Below are 23495 nucleotides of genomic sequence, written 5' to 3' on the forward strand. Positions count from 1 at the left end.
TGGTGACCTGTTAGTGTGGCTTAGAGTGTGAAGCCTCTTTCCTTAGTAAAAGTAAAAGGCTATAGATATGTTTATCAAAAACTAATTATGCCATGGCATACCTTTCAAAATGGCTAAATAGACAATGGTGTAGAGTGTTTGGATCATTCCTATTTTATCAGTGAGACTGTAAAATGGTACAGCTACTCTGGAAACCAGTTTGGGAGGTTTTTTTAAATAACTAAATATGTTTTAAATAACCTAGCCATTGTGCTCTTGACCATTTATTTCAGAGATATGAAAAACCTACATACACTAAAAGTTTGTACACTAAACTTCATAGCAGTTTTAAATAGAATAATCAAAGGTTATCTGATATCAGCTCAGATAACCTTCAATGGGTAAATGGTTAAAATGTGGTTCATACATACAATGGAATACTTATGATTCATCATCAAAAAGAAATGTATTGATGCACACAGTTGGAAAAAACTCAAGATAATTATGTTAAATGAAAAAAGCCAATCCCAAAATATTCCATATTTTTTTATTCTGTATATATAACATTTTAAAATAATAACCTTCAGAAATGGAAGACAAAATAGAGGGTTGCCAGTAGTTTGAGATGGGATAGTCTTCGGAGGAAGGTAGGTTTGGTTTTATAGGGAGAATAAAATGATCTTTGTGGTGCTGCAATAGTTTGGTACACACTGATAGTGGTGATAGATACATGAACCTATACAGACGGTAAAAATGTATAGAACTTACACACACACACAGGAATACAAGTAACACTGGGAAACATGAAAAGACAAATGGATAATATCAATGTCAATATGTGATTATGATATTATAGGAGAGTTTTATAAAATATTACCATTAGGTTAACTGAGAAAAGTGTACAAGGGATTTGTTTGTATTATTTCTTACAACTGCATGTGAATCTACAACTATCTCAAATATTTTAATTGAAAAAGAATAGTGTTGTATAAATAACATCAGGGAAACAACTACATGTGTATAAATATTAGGATTTTATAAATTATTAAGCTCTAAAAACATATTTTTGTTTTATTTTGTACAAAAAGAAATATTAGGTGAAAATCTGATACAGATTTTCGATTCAATAAATGTCATACCAAAAATAATTCATTAAAAACAGTTCATTAGTTTTTCTTCATGCTGTATTTTGCCTTTTTCAACTTTTATTTGATAGTAGCATATATACTTTGTTATAAATGGTTCCCATGTATCAGGGCCAAAAAACACCATTTATTCAGTTTGAAATAAAAGAGGTTTATAATTGAATTACTCCTACTAATTTATTTACTGACTTTGTAAAACAATTATTTTACATATAGTTAGGACTAATGGACTCCAATAAAGTCAAATTCCAAAACAGAACTGTGGTTCAGTTACTTTTTATTACTGTGGTTAGTAAAACAGAGCAAACAGATTTTTAAGATCTTTTTTTAAAAAAATCATACTAAATTTACTTTTTCTACGAGATTTCAGTATAAAAAGTAAATATTTGAATGAAATTGTACTGTTTAGACCCTCAGAATTATGGGGCATTCCATCAATATACAAGCAAATAGAGCAGTTACTATGGGAAACAGTATGGAAGTTCCTCCAAAAATTAAAACTAGAACTACTATGATCCAGCATCCCAACATCTGGATATTTTTCCAAAAGAATTGAATTCAAAATCTTGAAAGGATATTTGCATTTCCACGTCCACTGCAGCACTATTTACAGTAGTCAAGAAATAGAAACAATCCGGACATCCATCAGTGGAAGAATGGATAAACGAAATGTGGTACACACATACAATGGAGTATCATCCAACTTTAGAAAAGCCAAAAAACATGCCACAACACAGATGGATCTTTAGGACATTATCCCAAGTGAAAAGAGCCAATCATGGAAGGACAATACTGTGTGATTCCACCTTACATGAGGTGTTTAAAAAGTAGAGATAGAATGGTGGCTGCCAGGAACTGGGGGAAAGGTGAAATGAGGGGTTACTAATCAATGGGTATCAATGGGTACCAAGTTTTAGTCATACCAGAGGAATAATATCATGCCTACAGTTGAAAATACTGTATGGTACACTTTAAAGTATATTAAGAAGCTAGATTTCATGCTAAGCATTCTTACCACAACATTATCTAAAAGGGAAAATTTGAATTTGATTTTTTTTATACATTTCCCCTAGGCAGATCTGCTAGCCACCCCTGCTCCTAACATCTTACTGGAGCCTAGGTAGCCAGTTTATGCCATAACAGACTGAAATTTTTGAATGCCTTGATGTAACTGAACAAGAGTCATCATTTGTTAAACATTTTAATAATAGGCTTTAGTATCTAGAGAGTTAAAATGCTAAGATAACCCATATAAACCATGAATGAGGAGAAAAGAGGAGAATCTTAGAAGTGAAAAATAGCATATACCAGGATTTTCAGTAGAAGTCAAAGATAAGTCATGCAGTAAGTTAATGGCTAAGTCGAGGCTAGAATTACTTCCTAAAGTTAATTGTTTCTTCATCCTCTTCCTGCAGTACTACTCAGTAAACGCCCATTCATTTCTCAAGACCAAGTCAAATTCCGTTAGTCCCACCTGGGCCATAGACAGAAATATTTATTCCTTCCTCTGTCCCAAAGTGTCCCTAATTATTGATTCATTCCTTTATCCATATGTTCTTTCATTCAATAAATATTCTGAGCAACAACTACATACCCAACACATAGTGCAATGAAAAAAAAAAAACAGACAAAAAAAGTCACCATTCTTATGCAACTGGTAGTGGTGGAGGGAAAGATAAAATAAAGTAAAAAACAAAAATAAAATATATATCAGTTATAGTATGTTATATGAGGAAAACTAGAATAAAATTAGAAGGGAAGGGAGATAGCATACATTTGGAGATTGTATGTGCAACTTTATACAGAACAGCCTGGAAAGGGCTCAGTAAGAAGACTAATATTTAATTAAATATCTGAAGGATGTGATGATATATTCTCAAAATTAATTGTGCAAATCTATTTCCCTCTATAGGCTACAATCTTCAAGGTTAAGGACCACACCTTAATCATTTTCATATGCTAGCATCCAGAATATGAGCTGCTACATAGAAGGATCTTAGTAAGTATACGCTACTTTAAAAACATATACTGTAAAAAGCTCAATTTCTTAAAGTTCAGATGTCTTTTAACTACTACAATCAGCTTTTTACTTCAGAAAAGTATAGAGATTGAATATAATACTGACTTAAATCAGCAGCATACCTAGAACTTCTTACCCTGCCTGCTTGACAACTGAATTTAATAGAGGTATGATTTTCCAAATGGTCCATGCCAACACATTCAGAGTACAGACGAAGAAAATGAAATCCTAAGAAAGTTGAAAAACAAGCCAGAGGCCACTCACAGTGTGAATGGATGTATCCTCTAAATCTACATCTTCACAACATAAAACGGACAGAGTTCTAGGTGAATGTATTTGATCAGTTTCTATCTACCCTAATTCTGATTTTGTTCCAGGTTTTAAGCTTATTTTAAGAATCTCATGATCTGACCAATTTTATATTTAGCACTATTGTCACAGACAGGAGTCCAAGCAGTTTCAAACAGAGCTAGCTAACTTGTACCTGTGGCTATAGACTACGTTTAAGATGCATAAAACACCTGTCCATGGGTAATACCTCATGTCTTCATGAATCACTACACAAAGAAGAACTCCCTGAGAGTCAAAAGGAAACTACAAATGCAGGTTCACTTTGGACTGAAAAATACCATGGCAGACCTGGAACTAGCATGACCACTCAGTCTAGGAGGATGAAATGGTCAATTTCTTGGTGAAAAATGGGAAGAGCATGTATGGTTGAAAGCCATATTAGGGACGAAATTACTACTACTTATGTGCTGTTACAAATTGCAGATAAAAGATGATTACACATATTATAGCTATCTAGTTTTCATTATAAGGACTAAATGATTTAAGATTATAGAAAAGCAAGACTGAATAAAGAGTACAGGATGGGTACATTAATGAAAAATTTACCTTTGTTCCTCACTGTTAAAAACCTTTCAGAGACTCATCGCAAACTGAGAACTAACTCTGGTTTGTCATTTGGGATAATGTATCTGTGAGTGCATTGATTATTGGTTCTAAAAATACCAATACTTGCATTACGAGTCCTTCAGAGATTCTCCATTACCACCAAGAAAAAGTCCAAACTCCTCAGTATGAGACACAAAGGTCCTTGTGATCTGGCTCTTCCCTCCCTCTCCACACATTCCACACCCTCCCATTCTCAGTTCTCTGCAGTTTCCTGAACATGCCATGCTTTCAACGCCTACACTAATCTCTTTATAATGTACTCTTTTTTTTTTTTTTTGCACAAATACATTCCCCTTCACCTCCCACCTGGGAAAATTCCCTTAAAATAGTTATCTTCACTCGGAAGCCCTCCCTGAATCCCACTGTATATGCCTCCTAAATTAGCAATGCTTCTCCTTCCAAATTCTGTTACTACTGCACTTATCACATTATAAGATTGTTTACATTTTTGTCGCCTTTACTGAACTAAAACTTCTGAGGAAAGTGAGTTATTCATGTTTGAAAAAAGCAAAATATTAAGCTGAATATGTGAACAGAAAACAAAAATAATAGAAATTAATATGCACTGAATGTTTAATAATTGTCAAGCACTCTTCTAAGGTCAGGAAACTAAGGCATAGCAAGTTTAAATAATTTGCCCAAGATTACAAAACTAGTGAATGATTTGAACAAGATTTGAACCCAAGCTCTCTGACTTCAAAGTTCATGCTCTTCACAATTAACCTATAAATACTTCTTGAATGAATGCATAAATTTATGTGCTTTTAATAAACAATAGGCATGTCTCTATATGTAATATTCAAATATATACATATTTCCTTTTGTACACATGTAAAAATATTGATTTTTAAGAATAAACTTTAAACAGTAGAACAAAGTTACACCAGTGAATTATAAGTTTTGATAAAAGGCCATCTCATCATTTCTACGCCATCCTAATGTCTTTTCCATTACTATATTATAGTACTCTAATAATTTATAAAATATAACAATATATGTAGATTTATGTATTGTGCTGTGTATTGAGAAGACATGTTTATCATTATGATAAGTAACACAAAGACATATCACTACTAGAAAACTCTGTAAAAATTTAAAATTTGTGCGTAAGGTCTGCATTATAAGACTAGATTTGCAAAATACTTTTGCTTATAAAGACCTAGATAAGTATTTTATTTAGGGGAAGAACAAAAATATGTGCTTATACATATATTTAACTGGTTTTTTTCAGTAATGTCATTTTATATTCTAAAAAGTTTTTTTTAATTTACTATTTTCTAATGGTTTCAAACCTTGCTGGATACTATAATCATCTGAGAACTGACCATTGGACCCTCTACCTGCACCTAGCAAAATGTTCTTTTATTTGATCATTAGGATGTTTTGAAAGTTTCCCAGATGATTCCCATATGCCACAAAGCTTGGGAAGAAAAATTCAACTGCACTTTACCTGAATTTACTCTAAATTTATACTGGAATTTCTTGCATATCTCATTTAACAGCAACTGTGACAAATTAAACTACTTCAAATGATCTTCAACTCAACAATGCCAGAATTCAACTTGTACTTTTTGACAGCAAATTCATTACCTGGCTACTGCATTATTCAAATATAATCTCTTTCATTTTGTCTAATTCTCTTTACAGACAATAAAAATCACTTTTTCACTAAATCATCTCTTCAAGGACATAATTAAATTTACTACCTAATCACCCAATTTAATTATGCAAGATTATACTTCATTTTCATAAAATATCAGTTTCCATATGCCTAAAATGGAAAAATACAGAGCTTGGACATGCAACAGGTAGTTTAGAAGAAGGGAAATGAGAATAAGGGTTAAAACACATGGAGATACAAATGTTTCAGGATACCATCATATTCCACACTCCCTTCCCTAAACTACCTATCATAATCCCTTTTTGTAATCTTAAGTGTTGCCTTAATTAAAAATAATAAGCAGTCATACTCATATTCATATTCATGTGGAGATACTGTCTTACAAATGCTATCTACGTCTTAAATATGAATATATCTACAGCTATACCTCCCTCAATATTTTATATCTACTACTCGTTAAGATGGTAAAGTTCTTGATCCTCTCTTGTCGAGGACGCATGGTAAAACTTCATTTCTTCATACCAATGAACTCACACATGGTCATTTGACTTAATTTGTTCAAAAAATGTGAGTATCATGTGTCACTCCTGAGCAGAAGCTTCAAGAGCCAGTAGAATATCAAAATGTTCCCTTTTTCTCCTGGCACAACAACTGAGAAAGTTCTAGATAATGACTGCTCCATCAGCTTAAATTAAGAGATAAAGGGACAGTGACAGTATTAAGCAGGGCACCAGGCCACTCCTCATTTTGTCCTTAACATGAGTGAGAAATAAATCTTTGGTGTTTCAAAGCCCTTAAGATTCGTGTGTTTCATTCTTTGTGGTGTAATTCAGCCTGCTCTACTCTGGGTACAATGTTTGTAAAAATCCATCTAAGGTAAAAGAGTGATGGCTAGTCCATAAAGCATGATGACCAAAGAGTTTTGCTTATCACACACTCATGCTGAGAGTTCATTAAGTGTTTTCACCATGAAATTTGTAAAATAAGTTGTTGGCTCCACTGTGCTAACACCATGAGTCACATTCATCAGTCTCCAACATGATGATAAACTACTGAATGATACAACAAAAATGTTGATCATTACAGCTCAGTAACAAATGAACCACTAAGTCTGTGCTCTCACAAGACGTCACGTCAGACACAAATTACATAGTGGAATAATTCTCTAGACTCAACATGAAGCACTCTGAAGTTTAAATTCATGCACTCTAGTTATTGACATAAACACTGAAATAAATCCAGGCTTCATCTACAGAAAATAACAAATCTAAAATAATAGACTCACAGGTGGTTAGATATTGAAGAAACCTCCTGGACTGGTGAATTATAATATCTGAGAGAAATAACTGTGTTTCTACTTAATTTTCTGGATTTTCTATTATTTTATAGGCTTGTATAATAATTATAACTAGAAGACATTTTACACACATATGCAGTATAATCCCCAAAAGACCATATTGCAATGATTCTTTATTAAGAAATATATGGTAAGAATCACTAGCATTAATGATGAAAATTGTGTAATATATTTATCGACACATTGGTTACAGTGTGGGTCAGAGAATCAAGAATAATTGTAAACACATTCTAGTGCACAACTTCATATATGTGAAATTGCATAGTATTTGTGAATCATCACAAAAGGAAAAAGGTTTTTTTTATTTTTTAAAGAAACTCTCCTTGAGAAGGTAAATTTAAACTAAGAAAATAAAGGACACATATATGGATTTCAAGAAATATTTTTTATTGTATCATTTCAGTTTTACCTTAGTTTGGAAAATCCTGAAAGGTACTTCCTGTTTGTTTTAAATATGTATAAAGACTTAATATTTTCCTTTTCAGATCAACTCTGGAAGTTTAATACAATTATGTCTTGGTCACTTCAGAGCCAAGGTAATTAGTCAGGCTTTCTCTCTCATACCTATCCACTACATTATCCTTTAAATTGATAAACCCTCTCTTTGGACACACATACTCAAGGAGAGAATTAAGCACAAACCCATGGCTCTTTGGAAGATATGGGAATGGAACTCTCTTTGTAAATCTCCCAACTCATCCTTAATTTTGTTAAAGACTCTCCGTGCTAGATTTTTGGTTTTTTTTTTTTCCTTTCTTTTTCTTTCTTCTTTCAAATTGATCATGATAATCTTGTACTTTGAAATGTGGTTCCTATTGTCTTCATGTCTCAGTTGAAACTTCCATTCCAAATGTATTCAATTACATACATAATTTGAAATGAGGTAACTTCTGTTTTACATTTACACTTATATTTTACATTTACATTTACATGCCTTTCTATGCCACGTTAGTGCACTTTAAAAAACAGATCATAAAATGTTCAGCCCCAAATTGCCAAGTTTTGTAATCCACATCATTCTGATGAACAGGATAATTCCCTCTACACTACTTTGTGATATGTGCATACGGACTGAAGTAAAGCAGTATTTTCACAGTGCTTTAGAGGAGGCAAAATCCTTGTATACCTAGTTGCTCTTTTACTCATGATTTCAAATGAGTGGGAAAGCTAACTACCCATATGCACATCTGAGTATATCATTAAAATAACTCACAATATTAAACAGTCTCTCCACTGTTATATCCCATTTACTCAATTGGATAAGCCATTTTTTACTTAAGTTTAATTATTATGATTATAATTAGCAGTGGTTGGAAGAAATATAACTGTAAAGCAGTCCCATAATTTGTATACCTTGTTTTGTCTTATGCTTGCTAATGGAAAGCATCTGGTTAATTTTTAAAATCAACACAAACAATATGGGAACAGCACAGAATAGCGAAAAGAATCCTGTGCTTGAGATCATTATCTGTTTCAGGTCTGTATTCTCGACTCCTTTATTATTTAGACTGTTAAACTGATATTACCAAAATTATTTTAATAAGAATTTACTCTTATATAAACACATACACATGTGTATTCATAGATAGCCACACGATACTTCTCTTATCCTCTAATATTACATTAACTATAGTGATTCTGTCCCAGAAAAAAAAAAATCTTTCAAATAACAAAAGTATACTCCAGAATAACACATAGCTATAGAAATCAGGTAAACTTATTTAATCTTTAAGATTCTTAGATATTTTCATCTGTAGAATAGGGATAAAATGCCATGTACTACTTCCCAAAGTATAAATTATCTGATGAGAAAATTTACATGAAAATGCTCCAAAAAGTAGTACAAATATATAAGGTGGTTGTAGCGCACTCCTAAACAAAGACATACACACACACACACAAACCCCCAAATTAAAAGAAAAATCTTTCAGTCCCTATCTCATGGGATTTCATCTCTGAAATTTCTTGACAGCTATTAAAGATCTTTTAAATTTCAACAGTAACCTGCTTTACCACTAAATATCACCACTTAGAGTACTTTACAGAAGAATGTTTTGTAAAACTTTTCATTTGGCAGATTCATTGCCCTATTAATGAAAGTCTATAAAAATTATATTTTCATTCTCTAGTCTTTTAACTAAGAACTTCAAAAAATAAAAATGATTTAATATTTGCAATTTAGCAGGCTGAATGCCTTTAGCGGTTTGAGGTGTCTTGCATACCAGAAGTTCATCTACAATTTGGAAGGTGATCTTTCTCCTAGAAATCTGAAATGCTATAAAAATTTTATATGGCACTCAATTGCTTCATTCCAAAACTCAGGGCCTTCTAATATGACTAGTTTTAAAAAATTACAAGGTTCCAATCTTAGTATTTTTAAATGAAATTGGGAAGTTGTATACTTAAAAATTTCTGGTGCTAATAAAGATGAAGTTTAACAGTTCCTTTCTAGCTCACAATATGTAGAAACTAGACAATATGTTAGTACAATGTTTCTTACTCTCTTCCCTGCTTTCTGTTTCATACAAATCTAAACTAGAAAGCATATTGAATTGATTTAAATTGGAACCTACAGAGGGAAGCTGGCTAAAGACATGAAGGATAACTCATAGTCTGTGACCAGACGGGTTTGTCTAATGATGTAGCTGTTGTCACAATAAATGACTACATGCACAGATTTCTGTCTAGTTAGACATTTGGCTTGAAATAAACATTCGGAGAACTGAATCCAAGTATCAACTAGGCCAAAAGTTGCCTTAAGCTCTGCCAACACAATGCTAATTCAACTAGGAGTAATGTGCTTTTTTGTTTCACAACAAATGAGTCTTAGAATCCATTAAACTGAATCTGATGATGATTTCAGGAACATGTCTGATGAGAACATTATGCCACAGCAGTAAGTCTGGAACCTAATCTTCCTGTCTAATGTCACTTACCTACTTTGGTATCCTAGAATTGAAAGGAATGATCCAAGAATTGAGAGAGAAAATACTTTTGAAATCAGAATCAGAAAAAAGGCCCATGTGTAACCACTTATTTACTTTGTAATACTTATTTTATAATTAGATGTAGAGATTATTCATTTGTCTGAAATTAGCCCTAGCCCACCTCCTTAAGGCTTCATTCAAAAGAAGACAGACTCAATGAAAAAACAGCAACATAAGTAAAAACAGTTTACATAGGGTTCGATTTGTCTGTGTCACTTATCCTGGAATGCTATATACTTATACTGTTAGAATTTTCACCCATACAGCTGAAGGGAATGGATTCTAGAAATGGTGGGAAAATCTTAGTAAACAATGAATGTTAACACAATTAGTGACTTGAATGGGAAAAAAAAAAAAAATACCAAACAGAAGACTTTCCAAATTAATTGAACACTAAAAGGATATACATGTCTAATCAAATGTATTTACTTGGAAGACACTGATACACTGTATATATTGTTGATATACATTGATATTCCAGGGAAAAAATAGAAAATACCTAGCCAGCTAAATATGAATATGTGTATGGTTAAATAGCACAACATCAATATTTTTCTAAACTGTGTTTCTAACGGTGTTATCTTACTCTTTGAAATAATTACCTCTTACTTTTCTATACTGATCCCAAATACAGATATGGTTCTTTATTTAGCACTATGCAACAACTGGAGAGTTTGTTGTTTGTTTTTTTAACTACAAGATGCCAACAGCACTTTATTTTTTCTTTTCCATATCCTGTTCTGCAGCTTCCTTGGTCCTTTTTGTCCAGATGCCAGAGAGCCAGGCATTGGCACAGGCCATGCAGAGACTGGCAAAGGTATTTAAGTTCTCCTCATCGGTGATGACTCTGGCTTTCTCCCTCTTGTATATATTCCATATGGGCATGCCTGGTCCGGTCAGCTGGGTGGCCAATTTGAGCTCTTCAGCAGAGCTGTCACCTTTCTTGGGGGCCGAGGGCTTCCTGGGGAAGAGTATGAGCCTTGAGCTGCTGCACATTGGCCTGCAGGGACTCCGTGCACTTGTTCCACCGCCTGGGATCCACCGCGATCCCAATGGTCTAGGCCACCTTCTGTGGATTCTGGCCACTCTCAGCTCCTCCAGGCTGAAGCCACTGCTGGCGTGCACCTTCATGTGGTACCTGACCGACTGTGGGTCATCTCACCACCCTCACCACCAGCCGCAGTGGGACGGACAGGGGGCGTGGGGCAATGTGGCGCACCGTGGCCTGCTCCACCTTGCACCTGCGGGTCTTGTGCGCTGGCTCCTTGAACCACACGGCCTCTAGCAGCTGCCAGCCCTTGTGGAAGTGGGGCTTCAGGAACATGCCATTCCCACTGGGGCTATGGCTGTGGCCTGCAGGCTTCTTTTGAAGGTGCACAACCAAGAATGTGTTTTCCATTCAAATTATGATGTTATCAATGAGGCCATGGCCAGCTAAAAAATTTGTGGAGTCCAGGACAAGATGAAAATACGAGGTCCTTTATTTAAATTAATAATTTCAAGATGATGACAACAAAGCATGTGGTCCTTCTAAGCACAAGGTCCTGTGTAACTACACAGATTGCAGACTCAGGAAGTCAGCCACACACAGGTCCATCTCCAAAACACTTCCTACTGACTTGCATGTGTATTGTTAATAGGATTGCAAAAGACATGGGGGGTAGTTACCAAAAGCATCATTACTTGCCAAGCAGTCAATGAAAGTAACACTCCCACTGGGTCCACCCATACCTATTTATCTTCCACATCAAAATGAACAGGCTCTTGAAAACATGGCAGCAAGGACAAGATGTGGAGGAATTAAGACACGTCGAGCTCTCCAGTTTCCTACCTTTGATTGAAATGCACAATAGTGTACTGTTTGCAATATTCTTTGGCTAGAAAGGTCTGGCTCACACCACTGGAGACTTGAGATAAGATGCAACCCTTAGGAAAATTGGCTTAGAAACATTTGCTCATTTTCAAAATCTTTTCTTCCTATGTTCCAAGAGACAATGAATATGTATCATATATAAATTAAAACTCTTGGGATTTCCTGCCGTGGCTCAGCAGTAACAAGCGCAACTAGGATCCGTGAGGTTTTGGATTTGATCCCTGGCATCGCTTAGTGGGTTAAGGATTCAGACATGGTATAGGTGGCAGATGTAGCTTGGGTCCCGTGTTGCTGTGGCTGTGGTGTAGAGTGGCAACCGCAGTCCCAATTCGACCCCTAGCCTGGGAATTTCCAGATGCTGTGATGCTGCGGGTGCAGCCCTAAAAAGCAAAAAAAAGCAAACAAACAAAAAACCTCTTGAACTTAAAACTGCCTTCTGTTTTTTTGTTTTGTTTTTGTTTTGCTTTTAGGGCTGCCCTTGTGGCATATGGAGGTTCCCAGGCTAGGGGTCAAATCGGAACCACAGCTGCCGACCTACACTACAGCCACAGCAACTCAGGATCCAAGACGATGCAACCTACACCACAGCTAACCACAAAGCTGGATCCTTAACCCACTAAGCAAGGCCAGGGATCAAATCTGTGACCTCAGGGTTACTGGTAGGATTTGTTTCTGCTGAGCCACAAGGGGAACTCCTGTCTTGTTCTTGAGTCATTCAAATTCACATAATGCATTCACGTAAAACATGAATAAAACTTTTAAAACCATGACAAGGTTAAATTAACTGATCTATATATATGAACTTTGTGAAACACTCAGGTTTAACTCTTACATTATTTTTAGCAATGCAGTATATTACTGGCATATACATGTAATCTGGGTTCACTACAGGAACTGGGCAAGGAAATTCCTCCTTCAGTGCAGTCTACAGGCACACCTTACTGATAATGATTCCTTTACCTTTCACTTACTGGCAGTATTTTATTTCACAGTGTTTCAAAGCTTGACTGATCCACAAGATAATATCAGCATATTTAAATCCTTAATCTCATCAAATCCAACTTTATTTGGTAAATGAAGATTTTTCTACTTCCTTTCATCCAAACTCTCATGATTAGGCCTTTGATAAGATAGTATCATAAATTGATTCCCTACAGGGAATATACATCTAAGAAAAAATACACTAACTAAAGAAGGGGGAAAATTTTTATACTTTAAAAGAAATTCTCAAAAATTAGCATTCAAGATAGAAAGATCAGTAGATGAATTTTATCTTCCTAATTTCTGAATTACAGTATCAGTCCAATTTCAAAGTTCATTGGAGGTGTAGCATATGCATTTCTAGTTAGAACAAATGTTAGATAAGTATTTTTAAAAGTACCTTTTTAACCACAAGAATTTTGGAAGATATAATACCTATCAATTAAAAAAAAATTAAGACCCTCTACTACCTCACATTGTCTTGCACTGCCTTAAATTAACAAAACAAGAACTCAATAAATAAATGGAAAACAGAGGGAAAAAAGCAAATAACAGCAATCTGAACCTTTACAATGAACTCGGGTAGCCATAGCTAAGCCTCATTCAAATTTCAATATAAAAATCCCTATACCTTTGAAATCTGATAGATTATTTCATCAGTTTACTACCCACTTATAATGGACCTGGCCTGAGGTCTACTTTGTCCTAATGATTGCCTGAGGGCTATTTTGTCCTAATGACACAGACATAAGATATACTTTATTTATTTATTCTTGTTCCTGCCACTCCTATGAAAGTTCCTAGGCTAAGAAGTTGAATCAGAGCCACAGCTGCAGGCCTAAACCACAGCAATCCTGGATCTGAGCCCAAACTGCAACCCAACCTAGCTTGTGGCAATGCTGGATACTTAATCCACTGAGTAAGGCCAGGGATAAAACCCACACCCTTAGGGACACTATGTCGGGTTCTTAATTCACTGAGCCACAATGGAAACTCCATATATATACATTAATGTAAATTGGCACTCCTGTGGGAAAAAAAATATGACGAAGCATACTGACAAATTCCCACCAACTTAATATTAAATATAATATCAATGGTATGTGAAAAAATACTTAAGTTGTAAAATCTTTTCCTGGTAATTTCCATTATAATTTACTCAGTTAACTGCACTTTATAGTGTTTTCTAAGTTCATTAATTTCAATGTAATGCCTAAATATATCATTTAGCTTAAAAAGTATAATTCAGAGCAGTTCAAAACAGTGTATTCTCTACCAGCCAGGAGTCTAAATTTTTCACACTAGATTCAAATAATTTACAATACTCTGCTAAGGCAGAGTATTGATAGTAATTTTCTATCAATACTCTGCCTTAGCTAACAAAATAAAATTGAATTCTACATGTAATTAGAGTTTAAAAATAAAAGTTTTGGTTCCTTTTAACTGTTAAAGTGTTAAGAAAACAAAAAATAATATTAATTGAGAAGGAATTATTCTTTTCAAAGATACTAAATAGACAAATGTTTCTTAAAATTAATTGTGCTTCCTTAGATTGCTAATTAAATAATCACCAATTATAAATATTCTCTTAAGAAATATAAATGATTTACCATACAAACTTCATAATCACAAAATGTTTATATTTTAATGTAAGGCAAGCATTATTTGGATGATTGGTGCTTCTGAAATGTTTTAACCTTAAATTAGCTCCATAATATAGTAGAGTTCAGTTTATTATAATTAAGTTAATATTGAATTTCAGTGCAAATAGGACAGGTTCAAGAAAGCAGGAGTACTTATAACTTTCTTTGAAATATATTTAAATCTTATGTAGAGAAACAAGATATCCTATACTCTCTGCCTATATTTTATTCAAACAGTATTTATTAACTTGCTATGTGAACAGTACTATAGCTTTGTTTTTTTTTTTTTAACTTTAAGTTAAGGATATATTCTAAATTTATTCTGCATCTATCCTAAATTGCTATAGGAACACTGGTACTGAACTTTCAAAATCAGTCTTACGGAGTAAACAGATAGTGTGATTAGTATCTGCAATTGATACTTTTTTTTTAAAGCATCTTCAAGTGATATAAATGCCATGGCATGCAATCGCTGCACTCGATGTCCAAGGGAAGGAAGGTAAAGGGTAAAGACTTGGCCTGCATTCAGAAATAGTGGCGATAAATACTCTCAATGGAAATTCGCAGGCATGCACTGAACTGCATATGCAGGTAGCCACAGGTTGAACTTTTTCAGAACCATACTAAACATGGAAATAAGCCAAAAGGATAAGATGGATTTCACTCCAAATAAGTTTTTATCCTAAGGTAGACACTGTTTCGTCAGTTTGTGCTGCTATAAGACCTACTAGAGACTGGGTGCCTTAAATGACAGACATTTATTTCTGACAGTGGCCAGGAGGTCCAAGACAAAGTGTCAGCAGAGGCAATTCTTGGTGTGGGTCCTTTTTGGGGATGGTCCCCTTCCTACTGTGTGCTTACACGGTCTTTCCTCAGTGCATGCATGCTTCTCTCCCTGCATGTTTCCCTCCCATCATGAATGCACCACACCCATGACTTCGTCTAAACTTAATTACTTCCCAAAGGCCCCACTTCCAAATACCAACACATTGCTGGATAGGGCTTCAATGTATGAATAGATACAGATATTCAGTCTATAATATAACACTCGTGATTTTAAGATATCATGTGTCTGTGTGTGTGTACATGGACACATATACATATAAATGTATATACATAATTTTTCTTTAATGCATACTATAATATGCTGTTACAGAGAGTTCAAATTCATTAATTTATTAATTTAATTCATCTATTCATTTTCTAGTTTTTCACTTAATAAATTTTGAGGACTTACTCTGTTAGGAGTTAGTATGAATAAGAGCCTCTTCTTCACTTCTGTGTAATTTATGCTTAAGATACCTGAATATATTAGGCAATCAATCCATATTTAGGGCTGAGTTAATCAGTGTGCAATTGTATAGGTAAGAGGATCCAGAATATTAAGTATATCTGGGGCTCTTTAAAACTTCTAGCACTGAAACACTACTACTAACTCCACCATAAATCTTTATTATATTTTCTCTTTAAAATATGTCTATATGTTTGTACTGTTTTGCTCAACATATTTCTTAAATATCTGTGCTCCAATATAATGAATTTGTTCTAAATGCAAACATAAAAATTATAGTACTGAGTGCATTATGAAAACTAAAATATCTAGTAAGCTTTCAGAAAAGCATCTGAGACTACCATTCATAGCTTCCTTTAATACACAAAAAGATCATTGTGATGCATATTTCCATTTTATAGAATTCACACTTTAAATTTCAGAAATGTTATATACACCATTCACCAAAAATACAATCAATTATGTCTTCTCACACATTAATGTATTTCTGAAAACTATTCCAGGAAGTAAGTTAAAGATTGCACAATTTAATTTTCCACTTAGGAAACTAATGTTTGGTATATAAGAAATGACAGGCAATAGCCAGCCCACAATGAAGCTGGGTATAAATGAAATCTTAGGTGTGTACTTTAAGGTTTTTTTATTTATTTAAATAATATTTGACTTATTTGGGAAGCTCTTATACTTACCCCTTCAAATGTAAACATAATATGCTTCAACTCTAAAAGAAGGAGATCTCTTTAAAAGTTTTCCCACTCAACAAAAGTTTGGATTGTATCTACAGAGTCATTTGCAGACAGGGGCTTGTTTGTTCATTTTAAGCATGCCTTCTTTTTTTTTTTTTTTTTTTGGTCTTTTTGCCTTTTCTAGGGCCACTCCCTTGACATATACAGGTTTCCAGGCTAAGAGTCGAATCAGAGCTGTAGCCACCGGCCACAGCCACAGCAACTCAGGATCTGAGCTGTCCGTGACCTACACAACTAGCTCATAGCAACACCGGATCCTTAACCCATTGAGCAAGGCCAGGGATTGAAGCCACAACCTCATGGTTCCTAGTTGGATTCGTTAACCACTGAGCCACAACGGGAACCCCTGAGGATGCCTTCTTTTAGAAGTTCCTTTCTGCATCTTACTCCAAGGAACAATCTCATGATTTCTGAAATCTTGCTTTAGATCTCCTAATAAACCTCCTTCCAGTATTATGAAGAGCACTTTGTGGTAGCAATCAGCCCCACTTCATGGCATGCCTCATACTTATCATGACTGTCCAATGGCTCTCTTTCCAGGCAGATGACAAATGAGGAGAAGGGATGTTCTAAGTACATGACACAGGGCCTGGCTCAATACATGTTTGCTCAGAGTTAAATAGACTAAAGTAAAATTCTACTGTATATATATATATTTTTTTTTTAAGATTTTACTGCAAACTTGGAGATTTCACTGTGGGCTCAGACCTCCAGATCAGATATTTCATATTTTATAAAGATGAGTCACACAACTGGTCGCCTTTGTCTAAAGTTCATGGCAATGCTTTTATACTCCATAGTCAGAAAGGCAAATATTTTTAAAGCCTAAACAAAATTCACCAATTCAATTATCTTAATAGATAAAATATTGATTTCAAAGAATGTTGGTGGAAGTTGTATGTTACATATTGAGAATACTTAATCATTCTTATCCTTAGTTATAAGGATAGAAAATATCTTATAGTCACTGGCTTTATAACTTAAAAAGTGGCAACTCTTTTAAAAAGTGGCAACAGAAGGCACCCAAAACTGACAGAGACACTCTGAGTCACAGAAAGAACAACTGTCACCTCTAAGATAAAGAAAGAACAACTAATACAGAGGTTCATCTAGAGATGTAAGAGTTGGTGACCACTGGTAAAAATAAATGCATCTAGAGTGGGAAACTGACATATTGATCATTTCAGTTCATACTGCAAGTAGACACAGCAATCAAGTATGACATGCATGTCACTTATTTTCACCTACACATGAGGTGTCCACTCTATGATGCTTCTGGGTTAGTGTACAAATACATATAAGAAAAATGATTAGATTTTATTAATTGCTAGCCACACAGTATAGGCAAAATAACAATATGTACGATTCTGTATGAACACCTATTTTTGATATTTTTAAAGTCTATGAATTTGATGCTATCTCTTATTAGCTTTTCATTTATGGGTTCAAATTTAAAGAAGGTGATGCACTACGCAAAAAGTACTGTTAATGAATGTACACTTTCAGGTACCTTAGGTGGAGAGAGACACTTACTTGACCATGTTATTTGAAATACTATGCCAACATGATAATAAGATTAGTCGATGGCTCTGATTTGGCCCATGAGTTTGTTTTTTTTTTCAAAATTAGAAAAAATATATTATTAAAACCTAAATAGTATTTTGGAATTCTGCTTAATCACATAAGATCAGGTTTTTAAAAATTATACATTCTAGAATGCAATTTACAAATTTTGTTAATCAACCATAATGATTATTATGATTTAATAAAAACTTTATTTTTTTCTGATGTTTTCTGGATGTCCTTTAATAACTCATCTTGAAATTCCTCTTTATATTTTTTTTTTTTTTGGTCTGAGTTTCCTTGGTGCTAATACAAACTTACTATATATCAGGCCACCTTATAATCAAAATGTCTACCTAGCTATTAAAATAAAACAGACAATCTTTGTTTTATTTTCAAGCTTTTAGATTGGTTACTTACTAAATAAATATTTATCAAATACCTACTTACTCTGTCTGGCTGCCAGGACCCTACAAGGATAGCTCTCCCTCCCAAGAGGTAGCCAACAGAGGCAGAAAAATTCTGTGTTACTCTCATTGACTCTTTTTCAAGCTACTCTCAATTTAGCTAAAGCACATACATCCAAAAGAAATGAGTATGGAACATCTATGGGCATACAAGCCTACTTTTTTTTTCCCCCAATCAAAAGGAGAAAAAGTTTTCAAAGTTATATTAAAAAAGAGAGCCCTGCCATTTCCCAACATGTACATCCACTGACTGCTACACAAAATAAGTTGATTTGCTCCTAGAACAATGAAATGTACTTCAGTAATAGCTTACACACAGATCACATAAAATTAGGTGATCCCAGGTTAGCATATGGGTTGTTTTGGTGCAGAAGAGTGCTACTGTGAAAGGGAAGTGCTGAGGAAGTCAAATTTTAATATAGAAACTCACAAAGACTTTATTTACTTGTGTATATAATCAAGGAAAAAGCCTATTATTTTCAGAGTGAAAAGTGTAAGCAGAAAGGCAATTCATCAATTTGTCAATTACTTTACCAGATACAATAACTCATGTCCATCTTAGTTATGATGTACAAAAAATTATGGTATAGGTGATTTCTAATGTTATGTATCCATGAAGAAAATATTGTCCAGAAATATAAATACAGCAACTGATAACCAAATCTTTAACTATACCTATATATGCTGTTTTAAAGATGTAAATAGATTTTTCTAAGATTTCTTGAAAAATGTCATTACAAATTAAGTAGTTATAATACTAAGTTCAAGAATGTAATTTGGTATTGAAAATCAAGCTCATTATTGATTTCAAATTTTTTGAAGTTAAAGAAAATCAATTTTTATTTTATGTCTTTTTGCGATTTCTTGGGCTGCTCTCACGGCATATGGTGGTTCCCAGGCTAGGGGTCTAATCGGAGCTGTAGCCACTGGTCTACACCAGAGCCGCATCTGCAACTTACACAACAGCTCACGGCAACGCCGGATCGTTAACCCACTGAGCAAGGCCAGGGATCGAACCCGCCACCTCATGGTTCCTAGTCGGATTTGCTAATCACTGAGCCACGATGGGAACTCCAAAGAAAATCAATTTTTAATAAACTTTAGTTTGATACTGATATTTCCCCATATATTAAAAATACCTAATTTTATATACTAGCATGGAACAATCTTCCAATTATTTTTTTTTTAAAACATGGTACAACAGTTTGTAATGTGTTATCATTTAATCTTTGCTATTAGAATGTAATTTTATTATATATGTAATTTTAAACAATTTTGTTTCTAGCTTATATATATCATACAGTTTCTCTGCAATAACCCAAAGAAGTAGAAACATTGTTTCTAGGAAATGAAACTAGGTTGCTGAAGAGAGTGGTGGAGAGAGAATTTTCAATGAACATTCTTTTGTGCCTTTTGAATTGTGAACATGTGACTGCATTGACTATTTTAAAATTTTTAATCGAAAATTTTAAAAAATCTACTTAACTTAAACATGTCTATACATACATATACATAGACACACATGTACACACAGATATGTATATTTTTACAAAATGTATCTGATAATTAATACATTATAGAATCATTATGTAACTTCTCCCAAATACTAAGGCAGTTGTTATTTTAAACAATAACTTCAAAAAGCCATCTCAAAATGAAGTACACTTTGATTGTAACACAATAATTTAACTGTAATTTGGTCATATACATTATAGCATACAGGTATAATTGATTAAGGAAAACTATTCTTCAGATCTTGGGACTACTAAATATATTAGAAATTCATCATGCCTCCACCTCTCCCTTTCTTTCCTGGTTACATTCTATGCATCTTAATCATGTCACTATGCATAAATTGATCTGCCAAAGAATAGCACTTTTAAAATCACTGCCCATGTTCGATCATCTTCACGCATTTTCTAGCTGGTTGGTATCCATCATTTTTAAACCATAATTTGGAGGAATAGGAAAGTTTATATATTTTTCATTTTTTGTTCCTGTCCACTAAATACTTTAATAATCATATTCTTGATATGCAGAATAAGTCATCTAATCATGTGAATTATTAGTTTCTTAGTATAATTATAATCATAAAGTTTTCCTCTGAATGGATTTTCACATATTAAACCATTTATTTTCAAAAATGTCTTCTGATAAAAAAAACTACAACTGCAACTTTTCATATCCTTTTTCATTCATACAATATCTGCACTTCTCTGCAGAGTATTTTAGACTTTAACAACTTTGGAAATATTTGTCATTATTTTCTACTTTTAAGTTTGAGCATGACATTACTCTTCAGAGAGGGCTTAAATCCAACTTTAAAATACAATTTCTGATTGTTTGAGTTTCTTCTTAAATGCATTTTATTGCCAAATATATATAAGTTTTCAGCAAGACTATGTGACTATAACTTGTACGAATTGGTTCCTTTTCATAGTGCATTTTCTTCTCAACATGTATTTCAAAGTGATTTAGTAATTTCTTTCTGAGGCTGAAACACAGAAACTAATATTTTAATTAAAGTATTTTAGAAACCTAATCTCTCCTGTTGCTCTTTCTCTACATATGACAAACACACACATACACGCACATATATAAATATATAATCATCATTAATATAAAAGTTCCTCTGTGTATGTTACACCACTGATCTGAGTCATACACTGAACATTCATGACTCTCCTGGAGTAATGATGAGTTTGTATCACATATCCACATTTGTTTATGATCACCCCTTTGGAAGTAAAGCCTATATTTTAAAAATTACTGTTGCAGACTGTGAGTGCTGGCTAAGATCACACAATGAGGCTAAGAGCTAAGTGACCCCCACCCTTCCCCATCATGAAGTAAACTTGAGACAGAGGCCTCAGTGTTACTGCACCCCAGACAAGTAGGACTGACAGATACCAAAAGACAGAAACAAATGTTTGCCACTTATACTTGCACATGAGACAAGAGTTTTCTGATAAACCTATACTTTTTACACCAAGTTACAAGTATAAAAATGTCTTTTGCATTCATTTATATTACTTAATAGTATCCATTTGTAAGAGATACCTGTTTTACACCATTTTAAGAGAGAATCAATTTGTCATTCCATTCCATTTCTAATGCAGAAGTCTAACCCAACCCAGAAAGCATTATTGATATGGAAATGAGTGTAATTAGCAGCGTAAATGATCTGTTATTTATGATACAAGTCAGAGCAGTAAATCACCATTGGTTCACTATCATTACTATGCAAATAGAAGAAGGCAGTTAATGGTCCATGTGTTAAAAACAGGCCACTTGCTTGCTCATTTGCAAATGAAAGGCAAGGGTGAAGGTTTAAGGGAGAGATGACAGTTTATCACATCTGTGCTACTACATGGACTTAAGAAAACCAAGTCAAATAAATAGTTGCACTAGTTTTAAAAGTTACCCCCCTTTCCTACTGCATATTCCTTGAGCCGATTCTAATGGTACTCTCAAATGTATCTTTAGTTCCTTCTAATTTGCACAACAGGAATTGGGAATGATTGTGAGTATGCTTGTAAGTGTTTTGCAATGTGTGAAATACATTTTATGTCAGTAGGGAAAAACCATAAAAATTTCCTATTGTGAAATAAACTATCATTACTGGTCATTTAATTCTCTTCATTCTCCTACAAACATTATTTTCTTGTAAGAAGGCAGTCCTCTTGATTTGAGGACTCAGAGACTACAAAAATATTAATAGGCCTCATTGCAAAATATTCAGTATACTTAAAGAAATTTTTCTGTCTTTCTTGGTCCCTTTTGTTTAATTTCCTGGGGAATGTCTGCTCGTGGGGGTACTTTAAATGCATCAGATACAGGCCAATACTTGCCTAGTGAAATGGAAACAAAGGTAAGGTACGTGAAAAGCTAGGGATGAAGGGTGACTACAAATTCTGCAAGCTTCACTTGTATACATCTGATAATTTTTGGAAGACTTACATAAATACAAAACTTAGAATAATAATGTCTTTAATTTGGAAAGACACAATATAAGATTTCAATTTCACTTAGGTAAATTAGCTCCATATTTATAACCTCATAAATATAATTGGAAAATCATTTATGGAATCTTTTTTGTCTATTGTTAATTTTTATTAAGCTATGACTTCCATGTCTATACAAGCTATACAAGGATTTTATATGAAGGAAATGAAAATATATTTAAATGTAGTAATATAGTGAAAAACATTTTACCTATATCACATTTTTGTTTACATGTTTGTCAGACCTGTGTCTTAGTTCATCTTTTTGAAGTATCAATTTATCTTTTGTAAATACCATAATTTTCTTCCTTTAATTCCAAGGAGATAGCTAGACCATTGAGTTCCCTCACCTCACTGGAGTTTTCAAAGATAAGTTCCTTCTCGACTTCTGTTTTTAAAACCTTAAACTCGTTGATAAGATTAAACTGGAGAGAGGGTGAATGGCTCTTTGTTGAGCCCATGCAGTAGTATCAAGAACAGCAGAGAGAGATGTATGCCATTAAACCTGGGAAGAGAAGGGAAGTCTCATGCAGGAGAGAGAGAATAGCTTAAGTGCCATGCCTGGCCACACTTTAAGGAGATGGCGTGATTTCAGAGGACTAGTTCTTTATTCTGCAGTTAACCAGAGTCCTAGCAACTAAGAGATGACAGAATCAGATGAGGATAATTCAAGGAAAGTTAGTTTTAACAGTTGTAGGCAATGCAGGGGAATATGAAGGCATAGTACAGGAATGGGATCAGCTCTTCAGAGTTGATGTAAGTCCCAGACCCAACAGGACTAAACCAGAAAAGAGAGCCTCATGCAGTCAGCTTCTGTTAGGGCAGCAATAACCTTCTGTTGAAGGATACAGACCAAAAAGA

General features: G+C 34.0%; 1 protein-coding gene and 1 pseudogene across 1 annotated transcript in view; both read right to left on the minus strand.

Annotated features, from left to right (window-relative positions):
• Positions 1 to 23495, minus strand: part of ERBB4 (erb-b2 receptor tyrosine kinase 4) — a 1133324-nt gene that overhangs the window by 1003022 nt on the left and 106807 nt on the right. The window lies entirely within an intron of this gene.
• LOC125123508 (60S ribosomal protein L13-like) lies at positions 10657 to 12109 on the minus strand (annotated as a pseudogene).

Source organism: Phacochoerus africanus, chromosome 3 (assembly GCF_016906955.1).
Source record: "Phacochoerus africanus isolate WHEZ1 chromosome 3, ROS_Pafr_v1, whole genome shotgun sequence".
NCBI lineage: Eukaryota > Metazoa > Chordata > Mammalia > Artiodactyla > Suidae > Phacochoerus > Phacochoerus africanus.